The sequence below is a fragment of the Halichoerus grypus genome, chromosome 6 (assembly GCF_964656455.1).
Source record: "Halichoerus grypus chromosome 6, mHalGry1.hap1.1, whole genome shotgun sequence".
Taxonomy (NCBI): Eukaryota; Metazoa; Chordata; class Mammalia; order Carnivora; family Phocidae; genus Halichoerus; species Halichoerus grypus.
The window spans coordinates 33299165-33326911 of record NC_135717.1 but is presented as its reverse complement, the minus strand read 5'-3'; the positions used below and the strand labels follow the sequence as shown (position 1 = coordinate 33326911).

Genomic DNA, 27747 nt, shown 5'->3' with positions numbered 1-27747 from the left:
ATTAAAATTTTTTTTAAAGATTTTATTTATTTATTTGACAGAGAGAGACATAGCGAGAGAGGGAACACAAGCAGGGGGAGTGGGAGAGTGGGAGAAGCAGGCTTCCCGCCAAGCAGGGAGTGCGATTCGGGGCTCGATCCCAATACCCTGGGATCATGACCTGAGCCGAAGGCAGACGCTTAACTGACTGAGCCACCCAGGTGCCCCTAGGGGTTAAGTATCAGACTGTTGATCTTGGCTCAGGTCATGATCTCCGAGTCCTGGGATCGAGCCCAGCGTCGGCCTCCGTGCTCAGTGGGGAGTTTGCTTGGCATTCTCTCCCTCTGCTCACGTGCTCTCTCTCCCTCTCTCTCTCTAAAATTAAATAAAGTCTTAAAAAATTTTAAGTTTTAAATAAAAATGTGTTATTTAAAATCACACAATATTTTGAAGTCAAATTGAAACAATTTGTTCAGCGACGTCTAGTTTCTGTCTCTTCCCCCTTCAACTGTTTCCTCCCTCCCCTGGTAGGTAGTCATTCTTGTTTTTGCGTCATCTTCCCATTAAAAAACATCTGTTCATATTCAAGCTCTTTCTTAGGTAAATGGCAGCAAAATAGACACATTTTTTTCTCCACCTTGCTGTTTCCTTTAATAATACATCTTGGCGATCACTGCATAGCCGAGTGTAAGACTCTGCACCTTGCTCGGACAGCTCTATCACGGATGGGATCGGGTCAAGGTACAGTATTAATTTAACCAGGCTCCTTCTAATGCCCCAGTACCGGCGATCCCCAGTCTTGTGCCATCGTAACTGATGGTGCAGTGAATAGCCTCGTGCACCCTTCCTTTGTCTTTCTGCCAGTGTATGTTGGGGATCGATGTTTAGGAGTGGGATTTTGAGTCAGTGGATAAATGCATATGGAATTCTGCCAGATATTGCCAAATTCCCCTCCGTAGGAGCTGGGCCCTTTTGCATGCTCACCAGTAATGTCCGAGAGGCCTGTTTCCCCACAACCTACAACAAGAGGTTGTCCAAACTTCACGAAATGTTTGCCAACTGCGGATAGGAGCAGAAGCCCCTGAGCTGGTCTTCACTCCCACCCGACAATATGCTCCATCCACAGCAGCCAAGGAGCTCTCTTTATAATGTTCCTGATATCATGTCACTCCCTTGCCTTAAACCCTGAGGGCTTCCAATTTCAACATCCAACCCTCTCACCCTGGCTGTAGAGTCCTACATGATCTAGCGTCTGTCTCTACCTGTGACCTCATCTTGTTACTCTCTCCCCCGGTCCTGCTTGTCCTGGCCATTTCTCTGCTCTTCCCTCTGCAAGCACTGAGGTCATTCCTTTCGTAGGGCCTTGGCATGCACTTCGCTCTGCTTGGGACTCCCTTCCCCCTTGACCCAGCTGCAGCTTCTCCATGTTTATAAACCAGCACCTGTGCTCGAAGAAGCCTTGCCTGACTGACCATTGTAGGTATTACTCTAATCATTCGTCACCTCCTCATCCTATTTGTTTTTCGTACTGATTTTTTGGGGGGATTGATTGATTGATTATAAGCTCCTTGAGAGAAGAGCCTTCCTCTGACTTTTCATCCCGGGATCCCTGGTGCCTTGTACATAATAGGTGCTCGATACACGTTAGTTCAGTGGATGAATGAAAGAACAGCACATAACTTGTCTGGGAGATGATCCTCATGCTCATTCCCAGTGTCCCCCAGGAGAGGGCGCTCCTCGAAGAAGGCTCCCTGTTTGGATTAATCTCTGCAGCCGTCGTCCCTCTCTGCCTGGAATTTAACAGGGACTCACCCAGGGCAAATCCAAAAATTGTGCAGTCTCAAGCTTCCACAGTTTGAAGGGTGACATCTCTAAGTAAAAGAATACAGAATTACAAATACCAAATTAGGTAGAAGGCTTTGGAAAAGACGCATCTGAGAGACAGCCCCTGAAGCTTAAGGCAGGTTACTTTCAGGGAAACCCATCTCTAGCGCTCATTAAATGCCTGTTGAATGAGTAAATGAGTCAAGGGTAGATTTTTAAATGCCTGATTTTTACTGGTTTCATTTTCAGTGGGTAGAAGCACAAAGAAAGCTGTAGCAGCAGGACAGAATGACCTGCTTTACTTGATTCTTGCACGTAATTAGGATATTTTTTATCTTTCTAATTTAAGGCTGCTTTCGACCTCAGGTTCGTACCCAGCGGGGAAGAAAATAATCAGGCATTGTGGCATTTTGCTGAGGCCACTCTGTTAGGCAGCTGTTAGTTTGGCCTTTCTGCCTGCCATTCTCCTTCCTTTTGTTAACAGCAAATCCATTTCCTTTTGGAGAATCATCCTGTGCCTCTTAATCCTTGTGGCTCAGGTGGGGCAGATCCGGGTTCCAGATAAAGAGGTGCACCCCCAAATGTAAAGCAACCCATTAATTATTAATCACCACAAGCCTTTGAAGGAAGTACAATTATTATCCCCGTTTTACAGGTGGAAAAATGGAGGCACAGAGGGGTTAAGACTGTTGTCCAAGGGACCCAGCGGGTCAGTGATGGAGCAGGGATTTGAACCCAGGCAGTGTGGCTCTTGACCACCACTTGGGTTACATCTCAATTCGTTCAGGCAAGAAAGAAGAGAACCGAGCCATTGCCTGGGGTCTCGATCCCGAGCCTTCAAACTACAGCAGAGGATTTCTCTTTTCACAGGAACTGCTAGTTTCACACGGAAGCTGGAAGCATCCAGGGCCACGGTGGAGAGCCTGAGGGGGTTGTGCCCGGATGGGAGGGGGATGGGCACCCTCTGTGGGAGACGCTGCTTCTGCGGCTGCCCAGTCTCAGCCCACGCGTGAAGATCTACCGCTGGGCTTCCCACACACGCAGACCAAGACATTCCCTTTATTGCTGAAGGGAGTTTGAGTTGGGTTTTCCATTTTGTGCCACTAGAAACAGTGCATCTTGGTTTCTGACCTCAGTGACTTCCCATAGAAGGACTTGAGGAGGCGTTCCCCTTGGGATCCTGGAAGGGAATGATGCCCCCCCAACTCCCGGGGAACCATCGTCTTGCCAGCAGCATGGTGTTTGGGGAGTATGGCCGGTGGAGGCAGATGGCGTTTGATTCCCAGCTGTGTGACCCTGGGCAGGTCACTCACACACTCTGAACCCCGGGAAAGGGCACAAGCTGCCTCTGTGGGTGGCGGGGGAGGTTTTACCAAGATAACACAGGCAGGAGCTCCCGGAACATAGTGGTGCTTCATTCACGTGAGTCCTCTTGTCCTCTCCACCCTCTTAGGCTCTGTCTTTACTTGCTCCATTGATCTTCCAGAGAAATATATATAAAATCTTTTACATATATATATATATATAGCATACATAAATATATATGAAATCCAATATATTTAAAATCTTTTTCTTTTTTTTTTAATTTTAAGGAATTGGTTCATATGATGGCAGAGGCTGACAAATCCCAAATCCGAAGGGCAGGCCAGCAAGCTGGAAGGTCAGGCAGAGTTTTTATGTTGCAGGCTCGAGGCAGAATTTCTTCTCTGGGAAACCTCAGCTTTTGCTCGGAGGGCCTTCAACTGATTAGATGAGGCCCACCCACAGGATGGAGGGTAATCTTTACCTAACGTCAACGTTAATCGCATCTACACGATATCTTCACAGCAACATGTAGAATAGTGTTTGACCAAAAGAACCAGTCAAGTCAACACACAAAATTAACCATCATATTTGCTAGTACAGTTTCTGTGGACCTCCATTTCCCCATCTGTTAACTGGAGAACAGACCCTTCTTGATCTTCAAGCTTGTCCTCTGTGAAACGGGACTGATGGACTGGGAGAGCCCGGAGGGGTGAGTGAGGGAGAGCCCAGGAGCAGAATGAAGATGATTTCTGGACAGAGCATCCTCATTGTTATGGGGTGGGAGAGACCAAAAGTGCAGGCCTTTTGTTCCCTGAATCCCTGAGTTATTTCAGGGGAGGACAGTATAACTTCAGAGCTTGAAGGTGGCTGTTGGCGTGTACCACAGCTATTTATGTGACTTTCCAGATCCTCCATGAAGACAATTTCAGCTCCCGAAGGGAGAAAGCGCAGCCCTCCGTGTAGCGGCAGCTCTGAGCACGTAGACCTGCACAGCTGATCTGTCATGATCCTAGGAGAGGCCTCTCCCTTGCCTGGATGCCCACGCTGGAGGGAGAGCAGCAGGAGGAGAGGGACAAGGAGGGTAACACAGATGATTACCTATTTTGTGGGAAAGGACACACACAGACACAGTCACACGCATTTGTAAAGTGGAGAGAGCAGGGTTTGCACCTGCTTCTGACATTGCCTCACTGTTCTGTCCTGGTCAGGCAAGTCAAGGGAACTCTCTGACCCTCAGTCTCTTTATCTGTGAGTGGGGAGTCATGGTAAATCACCTATTTTGCAGAAATGTGGTGAGGATGATGCCAGATAAAACACGTGCAGGGCCTTTCATTTCCTGCTGTCTTTACATGGCCTGGTGGATAATCAACAGATCGGAGGGTTGGAGCTGGGCTGGATTTAGTCATGCCCACTGTCCGCTGGCTCTCAGGTCCCACCCAGTGCTGCTGCTGGCCAGATGGGGGTTAGGTTTAGCTCTCAGCCACCCTGGGTCTTGGTGTTTGTGTTTCTTTTTAGCAGGGAATGTTATGGTAAAGGAGGGAGAACTATTAACGTATTATTCAATCATGGGAGACCATGAGCAGGTGCTCGGATTGTATTATGAGCCTGTCACTTGAAGTTCGTACTGTGATTCAAGCTCAATGTTTGAAGTATTTTTAAGTGGGAGACCAGGTTTTCAAGTACAGGGGGAAAAAAAAAGAACAATTACCTAAAAGTGGTAAAATTAGCCTCCCTTCTCTCCTGGCCTTCGGAAGGGTTTTCTGCTTATATACCTACATGGTTCATCCAGGCCACTGAGGCTAGGGGATATGGGACAGTTTGGGAATGGCCACATGATGAGAAGCTGCCACAGAATAATTCTTGAGACCTGGAAAGGCCAGGTGGTGAGCATGAATGCTTCTTTGAAAGCCATGAGGCGTGTTTACCTCTTTCCCATCTGGTCCTCTCAGGGTGACGAAAATCCTGAGAGGCAGGTGCTATTGTGCCCATTTTCCCGAGGGTGTTCACCGAGGTTCCGAGAGGTGACATGACTTGTCTAAGGGGCAGGGGCGGTGCAGGGAGTTGTCCCAACCAGACACCTAGGCTGCCTATGGGAGGCCCAAATGAGGTGAGAACAGAGGCATTTTATCTCAAGTTGTGGAAAATTACCACCTCCTACTGGCTCTTCCTCACCACCCCCCCACCCCGAGAGTCAGGGAGGGGCAGATGGAAAGGGAGAGAATCTCAAGCAGACTCCCGGCTGAGCGCAGAGCCTGAAGTGGGGCTTGATCTCACGACCCTGAGATCATGACCTGAGCTGAAATCAAGAGTCAGATGCTCACCCTACCGAGCCATGCAGGCGCCCCTCCTACAGGTGCTTCCTCCCCGCCCCCCCCCCCCGCCCTCTGAGAGTCAGGGAGGGGCAGATGGAAAGGGAGAGAGAGAATCTCAAGCAGACTCCCGGCTGAGTGCAGAGCCCGAAGTGGGGCTTGATCTCATGACCCTGAGATCATGACCTGAGCTGAAATCAAGAGTCAGATGCTCAACCTACCGAGGCATGCAGGCGCCCCTCCTACTGGCACTTCCTTGATGGCCCTAGGGTGGGGCATGGTGTGCTTAGATCTGGCCTGGAGTCCTCAGGCCCGCTGTAAATCAGTTCTGAGCCCTAATTCTACCTCATCTTGTCCTTCCCTGTCTCGTAGCCTGTTTCCACTGGTCCAGATGGCTGGATTTCCCAAGGGTGTTTGCATCCCCTAAGTGGGGCCTCAACTTGCTCCGAACTGGAAAAGAGGTATGTATTTGTGTTTACAGTTACCTTCTATTTATAAGGCTCTGAGCACTGGCTTTCCATTTAGGGTAGTGATATACAATTGCATTTTACAGTAAATTCATTTAAGCCTTTTAAGAGTGTGTAGATATAAAAATATTTAAAAAGCTAGCCGGCATGGTGGAAGATACACTAATAACAACATGCAAAGGTTTACTGAGTGCTTACTATGGGCCAGGCATGATTCTAGGTGCTTTCTACTTACCACAGTCCTCACGGCCACTGAGCTTGGTTTTATGATCAGTCCCACTTTGCAGTTGAGCATTTGGAGGGCACTGAGACTTAACCATCTTGCCAAGGCTATGTGACGAGTGAGCGATGGAGGCGGGATGTGAACCCAGACCCTGACCCCAGAGTTATGTTCCTGAGTGGTTATGTGTGTGGGGTATGAATGAGTGATGTTTGGAGAACACTGACCAGAGCTGTGTGTGGGGTGCCCGGCTTGCCCGCGACTTCCTGTGTTTTAAACCTGAAAGTCCCGTGTCCGGGAGAGTCCTCATCCCCCTTAACTTCCATCTCCAGTCTGCTCCAGACTCTACTGAGATTGCATCCCTATAATGCCGGCGCCGTGAGCCAAGCATCTGCAGCCAACCCAAACATGCCAGGTCTGCATGGCTTGCGAGGAGTAAACATACATATCTCCTAACCGCATACGTAACATCCAGAAACCCTTGCCTAAAAATAACAGAGTAAAGCGCCTGATTGCTGTGACACTTGCCTTTTATTGGTATAAATAACAGAGTGAAAACATCCTATATCTCTTTCTATAGCAGAGTAAAAAGTGCCGTATCTGGATGTACAGAAATACTAAATCCTGGCATAGTGGCATATATCATGCAGAATAAAGAGACCTCACGGGCATATCGGAAGTGAGAGCGATGTTCATAATTATAAAGCTGGTGATAGCTGCCCTCTATTTAGCATTCACTCTGTTCCAACCAAGTATCCAGCACTTTATATGCATTATCTTAATTAATCCAGGCAATCCCTGTGGGGTAGTACTAGGATGATCATCTCTGTTTTACAGATGAGGAAACAGAGGCACAGAAAGTTTCTGACAATCACCTAGCTTGCACAAATAAGACGCGCTGAAGCAGAGACTGTCACTCAGGCAGCCTTGCTCTGGGGCTGGTGCTCTGAACCCCGGGAGAAGCACATGGCCCACTGTGTAGATTCAGCAGGTGAAAATGTGCTCTGTAGCTCTGCTTCCTTTTTTTTTCATGCTTGTGGAATGTTCCGGAGTGTGGCTGTACCGTAGCTGATACATCTCGTTTCCCGCTGATGGACATGCAGGTGGGTCCCGTGTCTTTCTGTTCTAACTAGTTTTGCAGCGTGCACGCTCATCCCCGTCTCCCCATGCATATTGCATTGAGCGTTTGCCTAGGCTGGTGTGGCGGGTGGAGTCATAAAGATGCTCCTGGATTTCCTTCGTCTGGCTCTTCAGACACGGATCTAGGTATTGCTGGGATGGGCTATTGCAGATGTGATTTGAGTCCCCAGTCAGTTAACTTCAGACATGAAGATGATCCAGGTGGCCTAACCTGAGTGCATGTGCCCTTTAAAAGCAGAGCGTGTTTCCCGGCTGGGAGCAGAAGAGGAAGCAGGAAGGTGTGAAGCATGAAGAGGTTGGGCTATACCGTGCTGGCGTGAAGATGGAGGGTCCACGTTGAGACGAAAACAAGTGGCCTCTCGAAGCTGAGAGCACCCCGCAGCAGACAGCCAGCAAGGAATTGGGGACAGCGTTCTGCCAGTAACAGGAATGGGTGTGGAAGAGGATCCTGAGCTCTGGAAAAGAACACAGCGGCCCAGAGACCCCTCGATTTCAGTCTCAGCACGGTCTCCAGCCACACCAGGCTGAAGCTCTGACCTGGGGAGCTGGGAGCTGATAGGTAGGTGTTGTTTTAAGTTGTTAATTTGTTAGGCAACAATAGAAAACAAGTACAGAGGGTTTCTTAAAAGTGAAATCAAAGGTTATCTGCATTTAAAATCTTGATTCTTTCAACAAATAGGTATTGTCCATCCAGGGCAGGACTGCTCCAAACTCTGGGGGCATAGAAGGGAACAGGTAAGCCCAAAGTCCCTGCCTTCTTGGTGCTGACATTTTATGGAGGTGTGTGCTGGGGGGAGGTAGACAATAAACAAAGGCATATGTAAAGCATATGTATATCTGGTGATTCGTGGATGCTATGGAAAAAGAGCAGAGAAGAGGGACAGAGAGAGGGGGAAAGTGTGTGTGTATGTGTGTGGGAATGAAAATATGGCTCGGGATATGTGTGACCTGTGACTAAAGACTTAAAGGGAATGAGCCATGCAGGAGACTGGGAAAGAGCGTTCCAGACAGAGGTGCTAGCAAGTGCAAAGGCCCTGAGGCAGGGACATTCCTGGTGATTTCGAGGAGATTTTAGGGCAGAGTGAGCAAGTGCGAGAGCCGTAGGAATTGAGGTCAGGAAGGTAATGGCATCCAGATCTGCAATGCCCCCTTCTGCCATGTTTGAGGGGAGCCCTCTCTCCACCCTCCCACCCTTGCCAATACCTGTTAAGATCAGATGTAACATGTTTTATCAATTAGATGGATGATAATGGTGCCTCCTCTCCTAATTTGCATTTGTGGATCACTAGCGAGGATGGGAATCCTCCCTGACCTCCACTGGTCACGGGTACCTCCTTTCCTCCCGGGGGTCTACCCCCAGTACGTGCATCTGTGTCTGTTAAAAAGAAGAAAGCTTGACATTTCCATCCATATCTCACAGGGCATGGGGCACAGAGAGGCTGTCCCAGGCTTCCCATTCCAGCGCCTTGCTCTAGCTGTAAGTTCTCGTTTTCCCTCTCCCGCTGGAGAAATGTAATCAGAATGCAGTGAGTGAGGCTGATGTTTCACAGGAATAACCTTGAATCTACTTGTACATATATTTGCAACATTTGGCACTTTATTATTAGCAACAGATTACTTGGTGATACACCTCAAAACTGCTTGCAACACACCATACCTTGGTTGAGAATTGCTGGCAGAGCGTGGGCAGTATGTGCGTGTGCGTGCGTGTGTGTGTGCGTGTGCGTGCGTATGCATGTGTGAATGAGTTAGAGAGAGAGCAGACTCACTCTTTTTTCCTCCAGAGCCACAAGGTTGCTTCTTAGATTCTGGCTATTTTAACCTGCCTCATTAACCTGTATTGAGATGTTTTGTAGCGTTAGAATTTGAATCTCTAAGAACCTTGTGTAGGTGTCCTCGGGGCTATCCCTTTGCTGCTAGCTGGGACCTTTCCTGCGAGGTCTTCCCTGAGAACTCCCTTGAACGGGGTGGGGGGTGGGCAAGAAGTCCCTTGTCAGCGGCTGAGTACCTTGGGACCCCAGTACTAGCCGTGTGAAGACAGAGGCAGAGATCAGGGTTAACTCCCTACCAGCCAAGGGACACCAGGATGGCCAGCAAACCACCAGAAGCCAGGAGAGAAGCCTGGAACAGGTTCCTCCTTCCAGCCCACAGAAGGACCTGACCCTGGGTGCACCTTGATCTTAGACTCTGGCCTCCAGATCTGTAAGACAATACATTTCTGTTGTTTAAATCACCCAGTTTGTGGTGCTTTGTTATGGCGGCCCTAGGAGACAAACACACAGAGAAATGCACTAAGTCGGAAGAGTGAAGTGCAGAGTTGGGGTGGGGGCATCTCAAGGACATAAGGAGACAAGGGTCTGGCATGAGATTTAAAACATCAACTCCCCAGTCATAGGAAGGGGAGTTATGGAGTGGGGGCAACTTGGAGGAGAAAGTCCAGGGTTTGGGGATCAGACTTAGATTCAAATCCTGATTCTCCTGTGCGATCTTAGGGGGCTTACTTAACTTCTCGGAGCTTCTGAGCACCCATCGTTCCTAAAAGCCCCATGTTATAAATCAAGAATTTGTTCTGAAGGCCCATTTGATAACATGAAATGCTATAACTGATCAGGAACGTAACATAAAATAGAACTCCATCATATGTTTTTACAGACATTTGGTGAGAACCGCCAGGCACTTATTATAAAGCTACAAGGTGATGGTTTCCTTTGGGGCATCTTTTCTTCTTCGATGGGCAGGGCTGCCTGTGGCATTAAAGACAGGAATTTGCAGCCACGTGGACTGACAGCATTGCTTCTTTTTCCTGGTGACTCACCCTGTGCCGGCAAAGTCATTCCGCATTCTGCCTTCCAGGAGTCCTTGGAACCGTGTTCAAAATTAGGGTCACCTATCTGGAACGGATCAGTGTCGTTTTGACATACGTGAATGTTTTTGAACGCCACAAAAGTTTTTGAATGGCAAGTGCCGGGTGGCACAGTTTCCATGGTGACGTGGGAAGCCCACGCTAGCGCTGAAGGTGCTAGGAGGCGGGTATTAAACACTTGCTTTTTTTTTTAAACTTGGGAGACTTGTTTGTAGGGAGAATAGTCCAAAAAGTGTGTAGGGTCATCATTCCAGGTGATGTGAGCTGGGCGTTCTCTTGTCCTCAGCAGCTTATGTAGCAAGCCTTGTGTGTGTGTCTGTGTGTTTCCTTGTATGTATCTACGTGAGTGTGTATATGTATGTCCACGTGTCTGAGTGTCTGGGGTTGTGTGTTTGCACAGGTGTGTGCATATGCCCGTCTCTGTGCATGGCTTTCTGTGTGTGTCTCTGTATGTGCGTCTCTGCGTAGATGCGTGTGTGTCTGTGTGCGGGTGTATATTGCATGTACCTATCTGTATGCATGTGCCTGTGTGTCTCTGCATATATGTAGGTGTGTGCGTGTGTTCGTATGTGTTTATGTGTGTGCACGCTGTTATTCCTCGCTCCCAGACCCAAAGCAGACATCACTGATCAGTGTCAAGCCCCACGCTCCTCTGTGGTGCGTCTCCCTATGGTAGCCACGGATTGGGGTTGACCACAAGAGGAAACCAAGGTGCTTTTCCAGGTCTCCAGTGTCGAGGTCAAGCTGCTCAGACTGACATCTCATGCTTTCAGAGCCCACCTCTTTTCCCTGCCAGAAACTTTCTGCCTCAAGCAATTCCCTGAGCTCTAAAAATGCCCATTCCTCACTGAGCTTTTGAAGTTTTCTTCTCAGCTGACAGGGGACTTGTTAAGCATATGGTTTCTGGAATCAGCCTCCATGGGTTTAATTCCTGCTCTGCCACCTCTGAGTTGGGCAGCTCTGAGCACATCGTTCAGCGACGGAGCCTCACCTTCCTTATCTGCAGTCCACAGATGCTCATACTAACATCTCCTTCACAGGGGTGGTGAGGTCAAGACAAGATCATCCAGGTGAGGTCCTCAGCACAGAGTCAGCCCTAAAGGAGCCACGCATGCTCAAGTGGCATTGATCATTTGCTGTGGTCTGGCATTTCGTGGGGCTGCCGACCGGTCAGTCTCGGGGTGGGGGGTCACCTTCACCTGCTTTCTGGAGCTGTGCCTCAGGGGGCGCCATTCTCACGGAGCACAAGGTGGGAGGTACCACTGGTCTCGCTGTTGCCTGGCTCTCCAGTCACGAGGGGACCAAAGCTTGCCTTAGCTGGGAGACTGCGTGCTCCCGAGGGCAGAGGCCGTTAGCCAGTGTGCACGGAATGAGTGGGGCGCGCGGAAGGGCTGCGATGCCACCTGATCTTTCTCCTGCAGGCATGGGGTCAGCGTTGAGGGTCAGGGACCAGGAAAAATATTAAAAGTCACATGGAAGACTAATGCGGCGCTAACGTGGAAATAAAGTCGAACAGGAAACTTCAGGCCCAACCCTGTCCCCTCAATCTCTATCCGGGAGGTCACCGAACAGCTCAATGGTTGCCCGGTGGCTTCCTGTGGAGCCCTCGGTGGCCAGTTACAACAGGGCAAGGGTTTCAACGTCGGCAGTAATGATGTTTTGGACTGAATGACTCTCTGTTGCGGGGCCGTCCTGTGCTCTGCGGGTGCTTAGCAACCCCTCTAGCCTCTGCCCACCAGATGCCAGGAGCAACCCCCCACGCCAGATGGGGTAATCAGAAGCATCTCCAGACATTGCTAAATATTCCCTGGAAGATGCTATGAGCCCAGCTGAGAACCACTGGGTCATGACTCCAATAATCAGCTGTGCTCCCAGATCTCAGCTGGGCAGGTGGGACAGCCACCTGTAAATAAGGTAAAAGCTGGGAACAGTGAGCCTGTCCTTCCACCCGTATAGTAAACCAATAATTTAGAATTTTCGAGGCTTGGCCTGGGGGTTGCAGAGCTTCTTCCCATGCCCTATCCAAGATCTTAGGCATGAACTTGGACCTCTGGGGACAAGGACAAAGGCTATGAGCTGTCGATTAAGGTAATGTCTCCTTTGTGTTATCAAGTGAGTAGGGACTGGGTGGTGTTCGGAAGAGGAGATGTGGGATGTTTCTGGGATTTGGGAGACTGCATTCAGGTTTGGGGTCAGGCTGACACCCCGGGCACAGGCTTGTCGTGTGGCCAACAAAACCTCTGTCTTCGCTTCTTCTCTTCCTTGCCTGAATAATTCAGCTCTGTGGGCCTGCCTTGGGTCAGATCCTCCTAAGGCCTCTCTGACACTTGTCCTCTCATGCTACCTTATGGTCCTTCTGTGGTTTTCCCCGATCCCATGCTTACCCCATCACAACCCTTAACGACCACATGGCCACGACCTCTGCTATCTTGTATTCCCAGTGCCTAGCAAGAGGACCTGACACAGAGGCCTCTTTACTCCCTGTGGTTTGCTGATGGACTGACAGGGGCTAAGCCCCCAGCCAGGCACGGCGGCGATCAGATAAGACTACATCTACTGGGGGAGGTTGACGCACAGTTAGATCATTTCCAGCCATGAAAAGGGCCGTGAGGCGTGTCAAGAATGGGGACATCTAGTCTGCTGGTCAGGGTTGAGCTGTGTGTCCTGTAGGGTGACCAGTCATCCCGGTTCACCCAGAACTGAGGGGTTTCTCGGGACACGGAATGTCAAAGTTAAAACAGGCAAAGTCCTGGACAAATCAGGATGAGAGGGTGATTCTAGCGCCTGCACCTGCCTGGAAGATTTACTCGCTAGCACGCAGTTTTAAATCCTGGAACAACGCGACAAGTCAGTGCCAGAGTCAAACCCCATTTGACAGGTGAGAACCAGGACCCAAAGGTGAGTAGGGGCAGGGTGGGAACTGGAACCCCAGAAACTGGGGGCCGGGCTGATTTGCTGTATGGATTCCCAGGGACTAAACAAAGGCAGTGCTCATTTTAGGGGTTCCTTCCCATGCGGGGGTCCTGAGTGTATCTCCATCGATCTCCTGGAATCTTTAGAAGAATCTGAGGGTCTGGGTGGCCCCCAGGCCAGGGAATGGAATCACTGGCTCAAAGGATGGCAGATTTATCTTTGGATCCCCACTCAGCCTTGAGTAGCAGAATGCATGAATACCATACCTGCTTTACCATAGAGGAAACTGAGACCCGGAGAGGTTCATCTACTTACTCAAGGTCACACAGTGAGTTGGCAGCAGCAGAGTGTGGATGAACTCAGGACTCTCAACTCCTGAATCCATTGCTTTGTTTGGGTTCTGGGTTAACGCGCAGACTCTAGAATTCAAATCATGGCTCTCTGCTAGTTACCAGCTCTATGACCTTGGCTAAGTCATTGAACTTTTTTCCAAGCCTTGATTTCCTCAGCTGTAAAATGGATGTAATTTGTACATTTCCTCTTAGGGTTTGAGGCATCAGTGAGATGGTCCATGTAAAGAGAGCTCTTAATAGCACAGGGTAAAGCTCCCAAGGACACAGTAGCTGCCGCCTCTAAACCGCCCCCAAATACATTTTCCTTTGCAGGGCCAGGTACCGGGGCTGGAACCCAAGGGATCCATAATCTCACATGCTCATGGCCAGAACCAACCTCCAGGTTCTAGGTTCTCAAAAGCTGCCAACTTCCTGGGAACCACGCATCCCTCCTCCCTCCCGGGAGCCCAAATTCCAAGAAATGCAGCTAAAATTGGCCCTCGAACAGCTTTTGCAGAGCACGTCGCGGCTTTTTTTGGGTCTAGAGAGCCAGTTTCCATGATGGAAGTGGCACAGAAGGAGAGACCCAGCTAAAAACAGCCACCGCCCAGAATGGTTGTTCGCAGGATGCCGCCTCCCCTGCCTCTTCGGGGGTTTGGACACTTCACTTCCGCAGCAGCTGCCGCCCCCCCAATCGCCACTAGGTGGCAGCATCGCAGCGCGCGCGGCCCCGGGCCCCTGAGCCGCTCCTGAAGATGATGCCCATAAAATACGCACTGGCCGCAAAATTCTCCATTAAATTATTTCCCTTTTATTGGGGGGCACTTGTTTGCATTGCAGGAGCTCCGCGGAGGTGTCTCTTCTAAGGGCTGACCTAGTGCCGAGAGAAGCACCGCTGGAGACTTCTCCGAGCGCCCCCGTGTCCCTGCAGCAGGCCGCTCCCAGCACCAGCCCACCCGACTTAGTGGGTTCATTATGCCTCGGGTCCAACGTCATAGCCGAAGTTTGGAATTTTCCAGGAGAGGTGACCGAGCCTGGGGTGGGGGGAATGCACCCATTTGGGGCTGGTGGTCCTGCCATGGGAGGGGGGCATGGCTTCCCTCTGTGGGCCTCAGGGATGGAGTTTTGGCTCAAGAGTGTGGCTGCCTTGCTCTTCCGTCACCGTGTGGGGAACGGGGCCCTAGGGGAACCCACCTCCTGGGCCACAGCGAGGAGTAAATGAGTCACCGTGTGAATAGGACAGTGCCTGCCACATCACAAGGACTCCAATATGAGCTACTTTTCATATTTCCTCAGCGTCCCCAGGGGCTGGTATGATGGCCATCCCACAAGTAGTAGCCCAGTGGGTTTCACCGCCCTTGTCTTGGAGGCAAGAGGGGGAGGTGGGGATCAGCTCCAAGGCCTTGATTCTCAAAGCCTCGTCCTGGGCCGGCAGCAGGCAACACAGGTGCGCTCCTTAGAAACGCGGAGTCTCAGCCCCACCCAAACCACGGAGCCAGACTCTTCCTTCACAGCACCCCCAGGGGCTTCGTGGCATCCCGAAGTTGGAGGAACACGGCTCCTAGGCACCTTCCAGCCCTGGAGGGCTGGGATTCCCTACCCAGTCCTGGGTGAGTTCTGTCTCCCAGATTCACATCCATCAGAAGATCGACCATCAGGCAAGCCCTGCGTTTGAACCTTTCCTCCTGCTTTTCTGGAACGCTTTCTGCAGCTGCCTGGGTGCTCCGCTGTGACGGGGGTTGACATGCTGCAGTGGGCCCGGCCGTGCTCCATACACTCCCCCGAGCTCCCAGATCTGGCTCACCTCCTGCCTGCGGATCCTGCTGCACCCTCCCCGGCCCCCGTGCTTGGCCACAGCGATCCCCATCAACCCGGTGACCCTGGGACCAGGAACCGACTTTGTCTGTGAGTCCCCCCGCACCACCCCTCCCGACCCTCAGCCCTGCAGATCCCGCAGCCAGAGCACCTCCTCACTCTGGCTCCCTGTCCTCCAGCGCTCTTGGGAACCATCCCTACGTCTACCTGGCCCCCTGCCTATCTCCCTTCCCCAGCTCCTGATCTTCCCTGACACGAGTCTTCCACGTGGCTCCCCGCAAGCTGGCCTCTGAGCCGCTCCCTGTGTGCTCCCAAAGTCCTGCACCAGCTGGCCACTCCTGTTCCAAGGTCTGCTCCCCTCTGCTCCGTAGTGAAGGCCTCCCACGGCCTGCTAGCCGCCCCCGATTCGCCCTTGTGTGCCTCCACCTCAGCCTGCCTTCCCCTCTTGCTCCAGACCGGGGGCCGGCTCGCCACAGCCACGCGCAGCCCACAGCCTGTTGCTGGAGATAAACTCGGACTGGCACACAGCGGGCCTGTGGAGGCTTTCACGTGGTGGGGGCAGAGCTGAGAGACCACACGGTCTCCAAAGCCTAAAGTACTTACTCTCTGGCCCTTTGCACGCTCCAGCCTCTGACATGCCCTTTCTGCCTGTCGTGACCCTCTCCACCTTGGAAGGTCTGGCTCCAAAGCAGCTACACTGGGCATTCCTCCTTCAGCATTGACGGAGACCCTGCCGTGTGCCGGGATGCTGTCCTTGCTCTCGGGGCGCTCACGAGTTCCTGACCCAGGCTGCTAGGATCAGAAGCACCTCCAGAGCTTTAAGGTGACAGCTCAAGGCCCCTTGTTTTATTATTGTAGTGTTTGGATGGCATGAGGCCCCCTGATTCTCTAGCACTTAACCCAGCAGTATCCGTCATACACTGAGGGTCACGGTCACATGGTGAGGGTCACACACTGTGGGTCCTTATAGTCCATTTGGATGAACAAATGGACTTCTCTCTTCCCCTGTGTCTGTTTCTGAGTTCTCACCCTGGGGTCTGGACTCCATCTCCCCCCATGCTTCCAGATGCTTCTGGAATCCTATTTCAGGCCAGATGCTACTTGTCAGTGCATCTCAAACTTTCACAGGCACGAGAATCACCCAAGATCTTGTCAGAATGCAGACGCGGATTCTCTCGGTCTGGGATGGAGCCCAACACTCTGCATTTCTAACGCATTCCGGATGGTGCCGAGCCCCTGGCCCACACTTTGAGCAACAGAGATCGGTTCTCACTTCGGATTTCACCCGAGAATCCTTTGGGGGCTTTTGCATGCTCATGTCTGGGTCCTACCCCAGACCAACTGAACCATGCAGAGGGGTGAGGTGGGGCCCCGTGTCTCCGGGTGATTTCAATGTGCAGTCACAACCACCAGCCTAGGAGTGTGTAGATGCAGGCGGTCAGGTTCTACTCCAGAGCCACTGAAATGCTAGGAGTGAGGCACGGGAACGACGAGAACCACGGCCGCCCTAGGAATGCCTGACCTTGGCTTCACCCATCAGCTCCTGCCTGCTCTTCCTGCCTCTTCATTCATTCTTTATTTGGCCTGGATAGTACAGTTCCAGAAACGCCAATTTGGGTGGCTCAGTCGGTTAAGTGTCTGCCTTTGGCTCAGGTCATGCTCCCAGGGTCCTGCTCGGTGGAGAGCCTGCTTCTCCCTTTCCCTCTCCCTGCTGCTTTGCCTACTTGTGCGCTCTCTCTCTGGCAAATAAATAAAATCTTAAAAAAGAAGAAAAAGTGCCTGGTCTCAAAGGACAAAAGTCAAAGAAGGGGGTTCTTATTGGACAGGTACTCTGTTCTGTTGATCAAGGCAGAGGCTGAAATCAGGCCTTTTTTGTGATCTGAAAAGAGTTTTCTGACCTTCCCCGTGCTAACTAGAAAGCCCGCTTCGGCAGAGCTCCCTATTACCTTGCTACTGGAAAGTGTTTTTGGGGAAAAACTCTGGGCTCCTTTACCTCTTCCTCACATTACCCTTCAAGCTGTTAGCAGACATTTTGGGGGCACAAGCATAGGGAAAAGCCATCCGCACCATTCTACAGCCCCTAGCTTTGTTTTTCTACCACCCGTTAGCTCCAGGTGTTCAAAACCTTGTCCGTTCATTGGAATCACTAGGGAGCTTATACATATGCTGACATCTGGGTCCCATGCCCAGGGATTCTGTTTTAGTTGGTTTTGGGGGCAGCCTGGGCATTTTTTTTTTTAAAGAACCCCACCCCCACTCCTGATGATCCCAGTGAAGAGCCAAGGATTTGGCTAGAGACCTGCTCCTTGAGTCCAGAAAGCCTATTTAATAAGAGATGGAAGAATTATTTGCTGTGCCTGAGAAATTGGGGGCCTGGGTTCAGCTGCTTGAGCCCCAGTGCAGATGCCAATCAAACACAAAGCTGGGGATCCAGATCTTGGAGGCGTTCACGCAAGCCCACTGCCCAGGGGCAGTGGTTGGATCTAGCAGAAACTGCATCCCACACATATATACTCTTTGGGTCTTTAAGGACACCAGGCCAGGTGTACTAGCTTGGTATTTCAGATTAGTGAACCAAGGTTTGAAGAGCTTTCTAAAAGCTACCTTTCAACAAGAACTTCAACCTGTGCTAAGTGCTTTACATGCAATTCCTTATTAAGTTATTGCATGAGATAGAGACAAATGAACCTGGATTTCAGATCCCTTTTAAAAATAACCCCAAACTCTACTTCGTCAGGCCTAACCTTCATCTCCAACATGGAGCAAACATCAGAAAAACAAACTTGTTATGTACAACACAAGAGATGTGCACCTTAGCGTTGCGCTATCCGTATGCAAATTTCCCCTTATCAGTTTCAGCTATCAGGAGAGATTCTAATCCTCATTGAAGCACGCCTTCAAAGTTGTGCTGGTAAAAATTACTTTATGTAATGAACTCTTAGATCAATTCTTATTGAAATGAGCTGGAATTAGATTTTTGCTCTTCCCATATGTAATGCTTTCAATTCAGTAATGAATTACCCGAGTCAGAAGCAATCTGACATTTCAATGTGGTGCACACGGTGTTAACAGCCTGCTTGTTTGGCCCTTTGTGGAGCGAAAGCAGACCTACCGCAGTGCCTTTTTTAATTTCGCGGGGCTGTCTGATAGAGGGTTTTATTTTTTTTCTTTCTTTCTTTATTCAGGGGAAATTTGCCATTTTAACATTTAGATTCATTTGTTTTCAAGATCTCTCTTGGGTCACTGTGTGAATATGAATGATTATATGCACACACAGATACATCACTCGTGTGTGTGACTTACCTCACGCCGCATCGCCTCCCTGCACTTTGTTTCTTTGTCTTTGAAACGGAAGAATTGCATCAGGTCAGTTTGTCCAAATTCTCCAGATCTTAAGGTGCTAAGAAAAAAATTCGAGAAATGTTGGCTTTAGCAAAGACAGGACCTCTGCCTTCTGAATTCTAACTCTTCCTTCATTCTTCTCTGTGTTCCCGCCCCAACCCATAAAGTGAGAACTCACATCCTAACTCACCTGGCCTCTCATGGGAGTGTGGGAAGCAGCTTTGACTCCAGCTCCTTCTTCCTTATGTACCTGGAGAGCTGAGGAGGGCCTGCCAGTCCGCGGATCCTTTTCTCTGGCTCTGGACACAGCAGCCAAAGGCTGAGCTGGCCACCCACAGGCACGAGCCTCCATGTGGAAAGTGGAGAAGCACCTGCAGTACTTAGTGCCAAGTTATTTGCTTAGGTGCCCATTCTCTTCTAACCCTATCTTCCTGGTGAGGTGAAGGTTTATCATTCTCTGGTGACCCTCTCTATCCCGAATCACTTCTTTTTTGACTTAGAGACCATTTATCTGGTACTAATATGGCTACTCTACCTTTATTTTGCTAGTGTTTGCCTGATGTGACTTTCTCTATCCCTATACCTTTCATCTTTCTGTGTTTTTATGTTTTAGCTTTTTTTGGGGGTTTGTTTTCTCTTGTTTGTTTGTAAAGGGCATGTAGCTGGATTTCCCCCACTCCAATCTTTAATTGGAATGGTTATTCCATTTACATTCCTTGTTATCTATTATCTATCTATCTATCTATCATCTATCTATCTATCTATATCTATCTATCCTTTCTATCCACTCTATCCATCCTATCTATCTATCATCTATCTATTGGTTAGTCTATATATAATCTTTTCTGGTCTGTAAAAATTGAAAATTTTTTTCTTAGTACTTTTCTCTCTCTCCTGGGATGAAAGTTATAGCCTCTGTGTTTACTCTTTAAATGATTATCTTGAGGGGTGCCTGGGTGGCTCAGTTGTTAAGAGTCTGCCTTCAACTCAGGTTGTGAGCCCAGGGTCCTGGGATTGAGCCCCGAGTTGGGCTTCCTGCTCAGTGGGAAGCCTGCTTCCCCCTCTCCAGCTCCCCCCTGCTTGTGTTCCCTCTCTCGCTGTCTCTGTCAAATAAATAAAATCTTAAAAAAAACATAAATGATTATCTTGGAAATTTTACTATGCACCTGAAACTTGATGGTCTCGTGTGAGTATCTTAACCGTTACCACCTCCCTGCCCTGCCTGAATATGCAGACACCATGGACTATTTTAACCCAAGTCACCTTCCTGCTAATTCACATGCTCTTAGGGTGTGGATTTTAGTTCTGTTTTCATTAAGCCTGCTTATTAGGCAACTATTTTTACTGCACAATGAGCATCCAGGTTCACTGACACCTACCTTTCCGCCCTGTGCGTGCCTTCTTGCATCTCGGACCTTCCTCTATGGGGTTACTTTCATTCCTCCTGAACTGTATCCTTTAGAAGGTCTTTCATTTGGGCTACTGGTAGTTAAAGCTTTCAGTTTTTGTTCTTCTGAAAATGCCCTCATTTGACCTTTGTTCTTGAGATGTAGTTCTGTTAAATGCACTGCCATACATCGAATGTTCGTGTCCCCCGAAAAGTTCTTATTTTGAAGCTCAGTCCCTAATGCACTGGTGTTAAGAGGTGGTCCTTTGGGAGATGATTAGGTCGTGATGGTGGAGCCCCCATGAATGGGATCCGTGCCTCTATGCCCCCATGGGGCTCCCTACCCCCTCTGCTACAGGAGGACACAGGGAGAAGGTGGCCATCTATGAACAAGGAAGCTGTATTTATATTTCTAGGATATTCTTCTATTTCCACTGGAGATCAGCCGAAAAATTACCTGCTAGTTCTTGTGAGACAACAATTTAGAGTTAAACACTGACTGTAACAATGCGCCAGGGAGGAAAATACCATCGGCTGAGGCTCTGGACGACCCTACAGCTAGACGTGCAGAAGGCGGTGGGAGGGGGGCGCTATGGAGCCAGGAGCACCCTCTGCTCCTTTCATGGAACATTCTCGAGTGTGTGCTGCTAAAGTGGGTTGGGGAATCCTGTTTCCAAGCAGCCTCAGAACTCCATGAGGAGTCCAGGTACACTGAGAGAGGGTTTATTGTTTTTTTTTTTCTGAGCTTACCATGCACCTGGCATGGTTCTATGTGTGGTGGAAGAAGGATGAACAGAACAAAATCCTTTCCTTTCTCTCTTGGAGTGGACGTTCTCGTGGGGGAGACAGACCCTCTCAAGGAAGTATATAAGTCACAGGATAATTTTAGATGGTGGTTGTGTGGGGTGGGAGAGAAGGGCATCGCTGGTGGGCTGTGAGCTGGAGGCTGAAGGAAGGGAGGGAGGAGAAGGCAGAGAGCAGTGAAGGCGGGGGAAGAGGATAAAAGTGGGGACCCTGAGTTGGGAAGGCCTCTGGTGGTCCCCCCCCTCTCTGTGATTTCTCTTTCTGCGGTTTCAGTGGCCTGCAGTCAACCTTGGTCTGGAAGCAGATGATCCTGGTCATGGTCCTCATCAGAAGGTCTGTGGGGGCCTAACACTACGTCAGAGCACCTACGTCACCCCCTCATTTCATCTCGTCACGTGGGCATTGTGTCATGTCACGTGGTCACAAGGAGCAGGGCGAGTACGGGACAGATATTTTGAGAGAGAGAGAGACCACGTTCACAATATTGCGCTACAGTGTTATAATTGTCCTATTTTATTATTAGTTATTGTTGTTAATCTCTTACTGGGCCTATTTATAAATTAAACTTTATTGTACAAATGTATGTCTAGGAGAAAACCTAGTATGTACAGGGTTTGGTGGTGGGCCTGGTTTCAGGAATCCACTGGGGGTCTTGGAATGTACCCCCGTGGATTGTGGGGGGGAATCCTCTGTACTTACAACCAAGTGACAGAAAAAAGACCTGTATCAGAGGCTGCCGGGAAGATGGCGGAGTAGGAGGACCCTGGGCTCACTTCTTGCCATGTGGCCACCTAGAGAACACCCACATCGGCATAAATAACCCAGAAAGCAACCAGAAAACTGGCAGGACAGACTCTCCACATCCCGACACAGATGAGAGGCCACAGCGAAGCAGATCCATGCCCTCCAATTGCTCTTGGTAAGATCCCATCAAAGCGGTGCCACAAGCCCGGCAATGTGCACTCAGCCCAGACAAGGGCCAGCACCACTCCAAAGTGAGTCCTCCTCCAGGGAGAGGGGAAGATAACCACACACACCAGTCTGTGACCCCAGCAGTGGGCTGGGGGCAGGCAGCTGGTCTGACTGCAGGCCCTGCCCACCAACAAAACCTTCTTAGGGGACAACACAGGGACAGTGCCCTGCAGTTTGGTGCTACTGCATCTCTGATAAACACATCTGCTCTGACTCAACTCAAGCCCAGGGCAGCCCCGGACCAGCCCACTAACACCACAGGCACCAGACTCTGCCCAAAACAGGGAGAGCGCCATCGCAGGCCGGACTGAAGGCAAACAGCTCCACCACAACAGTAAGACACCCCTGTAGCAACGCACATAGGAGACACCCCGAAGCACCATTTTCTGGTGAAAAGGAGACATTATGCTGCAGGACCTCTTCTTCATAAAGCCGCTACTTTCTTTTTTTTTTTTTTTTTTTGAGTTTTTATTTAAATTTTTTTTATTGTTATGTTAATCCCCATACATTACATCATTAGTTTTAGATATAGTGTTCCATGATTCATTGTTTGTGCATAACACCCAGTGCTCCATGCAGAACGTGCCCTCCTCAATACCCATCACCAGGCTAACCCATCCTCCCACCCCCCTCCCCTCTAGAACCCTCAGTTTGTTTTTCAGAGTCCATTGTCTCTCATGGTTCTTCTCCCCCTCCAATTTCCCCCCCTTCATTCTTCCCCTCCTGCTACATTCTTCTTCTTCTTTTTTCTTTCTTAACATATATTGCATTATTTGTTTCAGAGGTACAGATCTGAGATTCAACAGTCTTGCACAATTCACAGCGCTTACCAGAACACATACCCTCCCCAGTGTCCATCACCCAGTCACCCCATCCCTCCCACCCCACCCCCCACTCCAGCAACCCTCAGTTTGTTTCCTGAGATTAAGAATTCCTCATATCAGTGAGGTCATATGATACATGTCTTTCTCTGTTTGACTTATTTCGCTCAGCATAATACCCTCCAGTTCCATCCACGTCGTTGCAAATGGCAAGATCTCATTCCTTTTGATGGCTGCATAATATTCCATTGTATATATATACCACATCTTCTTTATCCATTCATCTGTTGATGGACATCTTGGCTCTTTCCACAGTTTGGCTATTGTGGACATTGCTATAAAGCCGCTACTTTCAAGTGCAGGAGACGTAGCTGACTTTCCTAACATGTAGAAACAGACACAACAATAGACAAAATGAGGATACAGAGGAATATGTCCCAAATGAAAGAGTGGAACAAGGGGTGCCTGGGTGGCTCAGTTGGTTAAGTGACTGCCTTTGGCTCAGGTCATGATCCTGGAGTCCCAGGATCGAGTCCCTCATTGGACTCCCTGCTCAGCAGGGAGTCTGCTTCTCCCTCTGACCCTCCCCCCTCTCATGTGCTCTCTCTCTCTCTCATTCTCTTTCAAATAAATAAATAAATCTTAAAAAAAAAATGGAACAAAATCAGAGCAAGAGAACTAAGCAAAATGGAGACAAGTAATATGTCTGATAGTGAATTTAAAGTAATGCTCATAAAGATACTTGCTAGAATTGAGAAAAGAGTGTAGGACCTCCATGTGACCCTCCACCAAGAGATAGGAGACATAAAAAAGAACCAATTAGAGATACTGGACTCCCTAAATGGAAATAAAAATAGAGCACCTGGAATAAATAACAAGAGCAAGTAGAAGAACGGATCAGCTACCTGGAGGACAGAGTAATAGAAAGTAATCAAGCTGAGCAGATGAGAGGGGGGAATAATACCCCAAATGAGACTAGACCCAGGGACCTCAGCGACACTGTCAAGCATAACAGTCGCATGACAGGGATCCTAGAATTGCTCTTGGTAAGATCCCATCAAAGCGGTGCCACAAGCCCGGCAATGTGCACTCAGACCAGACAAGGGCCAGCACCACTCCACAGTTTGGCTATTGTGGACAAGGAAGGAGAAGAGCAAGAAAAGGGGGCAGAAGATTTGTCTGAAGAAATACTAGCTGAAAACTTCCTGAATCTGGGGAAGGAAAGAGAAATCCAGATCCAGGAGGTACAGAGAGCCCCCAACAAAACCAACCCAAAGAGTCCTGCACCAAGACACAAAGTAAATAAGATGGCCAAAAGTAGTGATAGAGAATTTTAAAAGCAGCAAGAGAAAGGGAAGGAGTGACATACAAGGGAAACCCCATACGGCTATCAGTGGATTTTTCAGCAGAAACTCTGCAGGTCAGAAGAAAGTGGCATGATCAATTCCAACTGCTAAAAGGAAAAAAATCTACAGCCAAGAATACTCTATCCAGCAAGGTTTTCATTTAGAATAGAAGGAGAGATAGAGTTTCCCAAAAAAAACAAAAGTTAAAAGCAAAACCATGTCCCCGTCACACACGATGCCATTGGCCTGTGGGTCCTAAAATCACAGTCCTGCCACCCTCCTGCCCGAGTCAGCATGCACAGCCTGCCACCTGCTCAATGCCAAATCAACACGCCTTCACCTCAGATTGCCAAGGGTTCAAACTGGCACTCTTCCCCTCCAATTCCAGCCCCTGTGCTCAAGTTTGTGCACAAAAGTGGGCATAATTATAACAGCAGAATGAAGCAACCCAAACAGTGACACTAATTCTGTGGAATACCGAATGGATAAAAGGAGTGTGCTAGGCTGAGAACATCTCCAACAAGCACATCAAAGAACAATACATACAGCCTGATTCTGGTTAGTAAAAGAAACCCGGGAAAAATAAAATAAGATGAAAACAGAAAGGGAGACAAACCATAAGAGACTCTTAACTATAGGATACAAACTGAGGGTTGCTGGAGGGGTGGTGGGTGTGGGGATGGGGTAACTGGGTGATGGGCATTAAGGGGGGCATGTGATGGAGTGCAACTGATGAATCACTGAACTCTACCTCTGAAACTAATAATATACTCTATGTTAATTAATTGAATTTAAATTAAAAAAAGGACCCCCCCCCAAAAAAAAAGAGAAGAAAAAAGAACTGCGTGTTTGGCACTATATTTGTTATCTGTCGCTTCCTAACACATAACCGCAATCTTGGCAGCTCAAAGCCACATACACTTATTATCTCGTTGAGGGCCAGTGGGTCAGAAATTTGATCAGGGCTCAGCTGGGTCCTCTGCTCAGGGTCCCACCAGGCAGCTGCTGGGGCGTCAGCCAGATGGCATTTTCATAACAAGGCTCAACTGGGGAAGGATCCTCTTCCAACCTCATTTAGGTTGTTGGCAGAATCTATTTCTTTATGGATGCAGGACCAAAGGCCCTGGCTTTTTGCTGGCTGCTTGCTGGAGGCAAGCTCTCAGATTTTAGAGTCTGAAGTTCTAGAGCCCCCCACAGCTGCCTGCCATATGGGCTTCCTCAACACGACTGTCCACCCCATTGAGCCGGCAGGGAGGGTCTCTGCTCACGGAGACCCCAGCCCTTCTTTACAGGCTTTCACCTCATTAAGCCAGGCCCACCCAAGATGATCTAGCTTTTGATGAGCTTAGAATCAACTGGTTTGGGACTTTAATTACACCTGCAAAATCTCTTCACCATAGCCCTGTTCTACTGGCCAAGGCAAGTTCTGCCCATCCTCAAAGGGAGGAGACTGGACAGGATGTGAGCATCAGGGGGCAGAGGTCATGGGGCCTGTCTTCAAATTCTGCCTCCCATGGGCCCACTGTGAATGAGAATGACAGCCATGTGGTAGGGGCTGCTGGTGGCCTGCCCAATATCTAACTCCCCTTTCTTCCTTGTCAATAAAGCCTGACTTTCTTCAGGAGGAAGAGTGCCATCTTCCTAGGCTCCCTTGGGGCTATTACTGGTGATGTGATAAGTTCTGGCCAATGACTTGTAACAATCTAAGGAAAAGTTACCCATTTCCTGATAAAAAAGGACAGACCCAACTGGCATGTGCTTTTTCTGCTTTGCTTCTTTCCTTTCTTCCTGCCTGGAATGTAGACACAAAGCCTAGATGTTGAGCAGCCATCTTGTGACCATGAGGCTTCTTACTTTCTGAGGAGAGCAGAGCAGTTCTTTGGACCACTCTCAGATTTCTTGTCATGTGAGAAAAATATCTCCCTTTTTGGTAATATATGCAAATATACTTAAATTTCTGTTACATGGAACCAAACACAATCCTAACATGCAACCATATCAGGCAAAAGCCAGGTCATGGAGGTCCTTGTTGGATGCATTATGGAGTGTGCGTTTTAGTCCTTATCCGTTAAATGGCAAGATGTTGAATCAGTCAGGTGCCTGGATTTATATTTTGGAAAAATCTCCTGGCTCCTTAGCAAAGAATGCACCTGGAGATGGGACATGTGTGCAAGATTGGAAGTGGAGACTCAGGGAAGGTGAGTAAATGGCCCAAGGTAACACAGCTACAGAGGGGCAACAATGGGATCCAAACTGCATGTTTGTTTGTCTTGACAATCCTGGCTTTGGCTGTTGTCTTGAATTTTGATCAAGGCCTCTTGTCTACCTGCTGTTGCTGGAGGAGCCCCAAAGCTACCACGTCGCTCTATTGATCTCTGGGTGTTTCATTCTCTGAAAAATCTCATGATCTTTACAATCATAAAAGAGAAATTCATTCTGGGCCTGGAAATGCTTCCAGATCAATCTGGGTCAACCTAATTAAAGCTAATGAAAGAAAGATGTGTGTGAGAGAGAGAACTTCTCTATTATGATTTGCTTACGATTTAAGTCCCTATTAACTAATACCACCTGATACTAAATTACTAAAGCTTGGAAATAAAAATGATTCTGCATCCTAATCAGAACTCTAATCAGCTCTAACTGATGCTGAATACCAAATGAGCTTGAAATGGGACACCTCCCTTGGACAGGATGTTGAATTTCATCCAGGGGTTTCCAAGGGAATCATGCAAAATCTGACACAGTAAGGTGGGGTGGTGGCAAAGAATACTGAACTTCAGATCCCAGTCTCCACCAATTTACAGGGTGACCCGGGTAAGTCACTTCCCCTCTCTGGTACTCAGTTTTCCCATCTTCCAAGCGGTGCCCCCAAGCCAGAGCAGAGGTTTCTAGTCTGTGTTCCCCAGAGTCCTGGGGTTTCAGGGGTTGCTCCTGAGAAAGCAGCTGCCTCTTTGGATCAGCTGAGTCTGGAACTGAAGGTTGCTAGAGGACAGGGAAGGAGCTTCAGAAGTAGACACCTACAACCTTGTCCCCGAGAGAGCTCATTTTCTGTCACAGCTCCAGTGTTTTGCTCCAGGGGAAGAGGTGGGAAAGGAGAACAAAGCTCTGTAAGTCACAGAAAAAAACATCTGCTCTAATTAGACCCTTCATGGGTGAGCAGGTGGCCTCCCTCCAATCTACCTGGGGGGCTGGAAGCTAGCCATCTGCTTGCTTCCCATGAGCAAAGTCTCCTTTGCTCTCTTAGATCTGCGGGCAAAGCTGACTTGGTGAGTCAGGGGGAGCTGGGGCAGCTCCTGGAGAAGAGGAATGAGGGAATGATGGAGAGATACAGTGAGAGGGCTTGGAAGAAATGCTCTAGAGCTTGGACACATTAAACCTGGAGGAGAGAAGCCTGGGGTATGGGGGTGGGGAAGATGTGTGGGACAGTCCTCTGTAGGATACCAGCTATGGAGGGTTCTGAGAGTATCATTCACTTCCTTCATAAGTTTGATCTGGTCATATCAGCCCAACCCAGCCAACCTATCCCAACACAACCAACCTAACCCAACCCATCCTAACCCAACCCAACCCAACTTAACCCAACCAACCCAAACCAATCTGTCCATCCATCAACCTACTTATCCATCCATCCATCCATCCATCCACCCACCTATCCTTCATTTCTCCACTCATGCATTCACTTACACTGGTCCATCCATCCATGCATTCATTCATTTGGTTGAACCACTTCCTACTCCCCTCTCTGCCTTATTCATTTATTATTTCAACCATTCTATAAATATTTGATGAGCACCTACTATCACACCTGGGAATGTAGAGGAGAATGAACTCTTTGGGTAGCTCATAGTCCAATGTTATAAACAGATATGCAAGCAAGTCTGAGAAGTGACTATAGGGGGGAGCAAAGT

At 49.1% G+C, this 27747-nt stretch overlaps 3 long non-coding RNA genes across 11 annotated transcripts in view; 1 reads left to right on the top strand and 2 right to left on the bottom strand.

Annotated features, from left to right (window-relative positions):
• The first annotated feature begins 6651 nt into the window (after nt 1-6651).
• Nucleotides 6652-16942, top strand: LOC118521811 (uncharacterized). 8 transcript variants are annotated; one of them, XR_004910311.2, is made up of 9 exons: nt 6652-7207; nt 7483-7803; nt 7924-7979; nt 10981-11177; nt 11529-12195; nt 14193-14376; nt 14788-14962; nt 15064-15257; nt 15404-16942. It is a non-coding gene; the product is annotated as an uncharacterized LOC118521811 (long non-coding RNA). The 8 variants fall into 8 exon arrangements; XR_013448909.1 differs by having other exon boundaries at nt 6652-7370; nt 7480-7803; XR_013448907.1 differs by having other exon boundaries at nt 6652-7803; nt 11148-11177.
• Nucleotides 7860-27747, bottom strand: part of LOC118521826 (uncharacterized) — a 30619-nt gene continuing 10731 nt past the window's right edge. Inside the window, exons 3-6 of one of the 2 annotated variants that reach the window (XR_013448913.1) lie at nt 18700-18880; nt 18471-18567; nt 8448-8619; nt 7860-7957 (exon numbers count right to left, since the gene is read on the bottom strand). This is a non-coding gene — a long non-coding RNA (uncharacterized LOC118521826). Of the gene's footprint in view, nt 7958-8447; nt 8620-14289; nt 14387-18470; nt 18568-18699; nt 18881-27747 lie in introns of those variants that run through there. The other variant, XR_013448914.1, reaches the window with a different exon arrangement.
• On the bottom strand, nt 20977-24483 carry LOC144382294 (uncharacterized). Its single transcript, XR_013448915.1, has 3 exons — nt 23633-24483; nt 22825-23524; nt 20977-22091 (listed from the first exon to the last, which is right to left on the bottom strand). It is a non-coding gene; the product is annotated as an uncharacterized LOC144382294 (long non-coding RNA).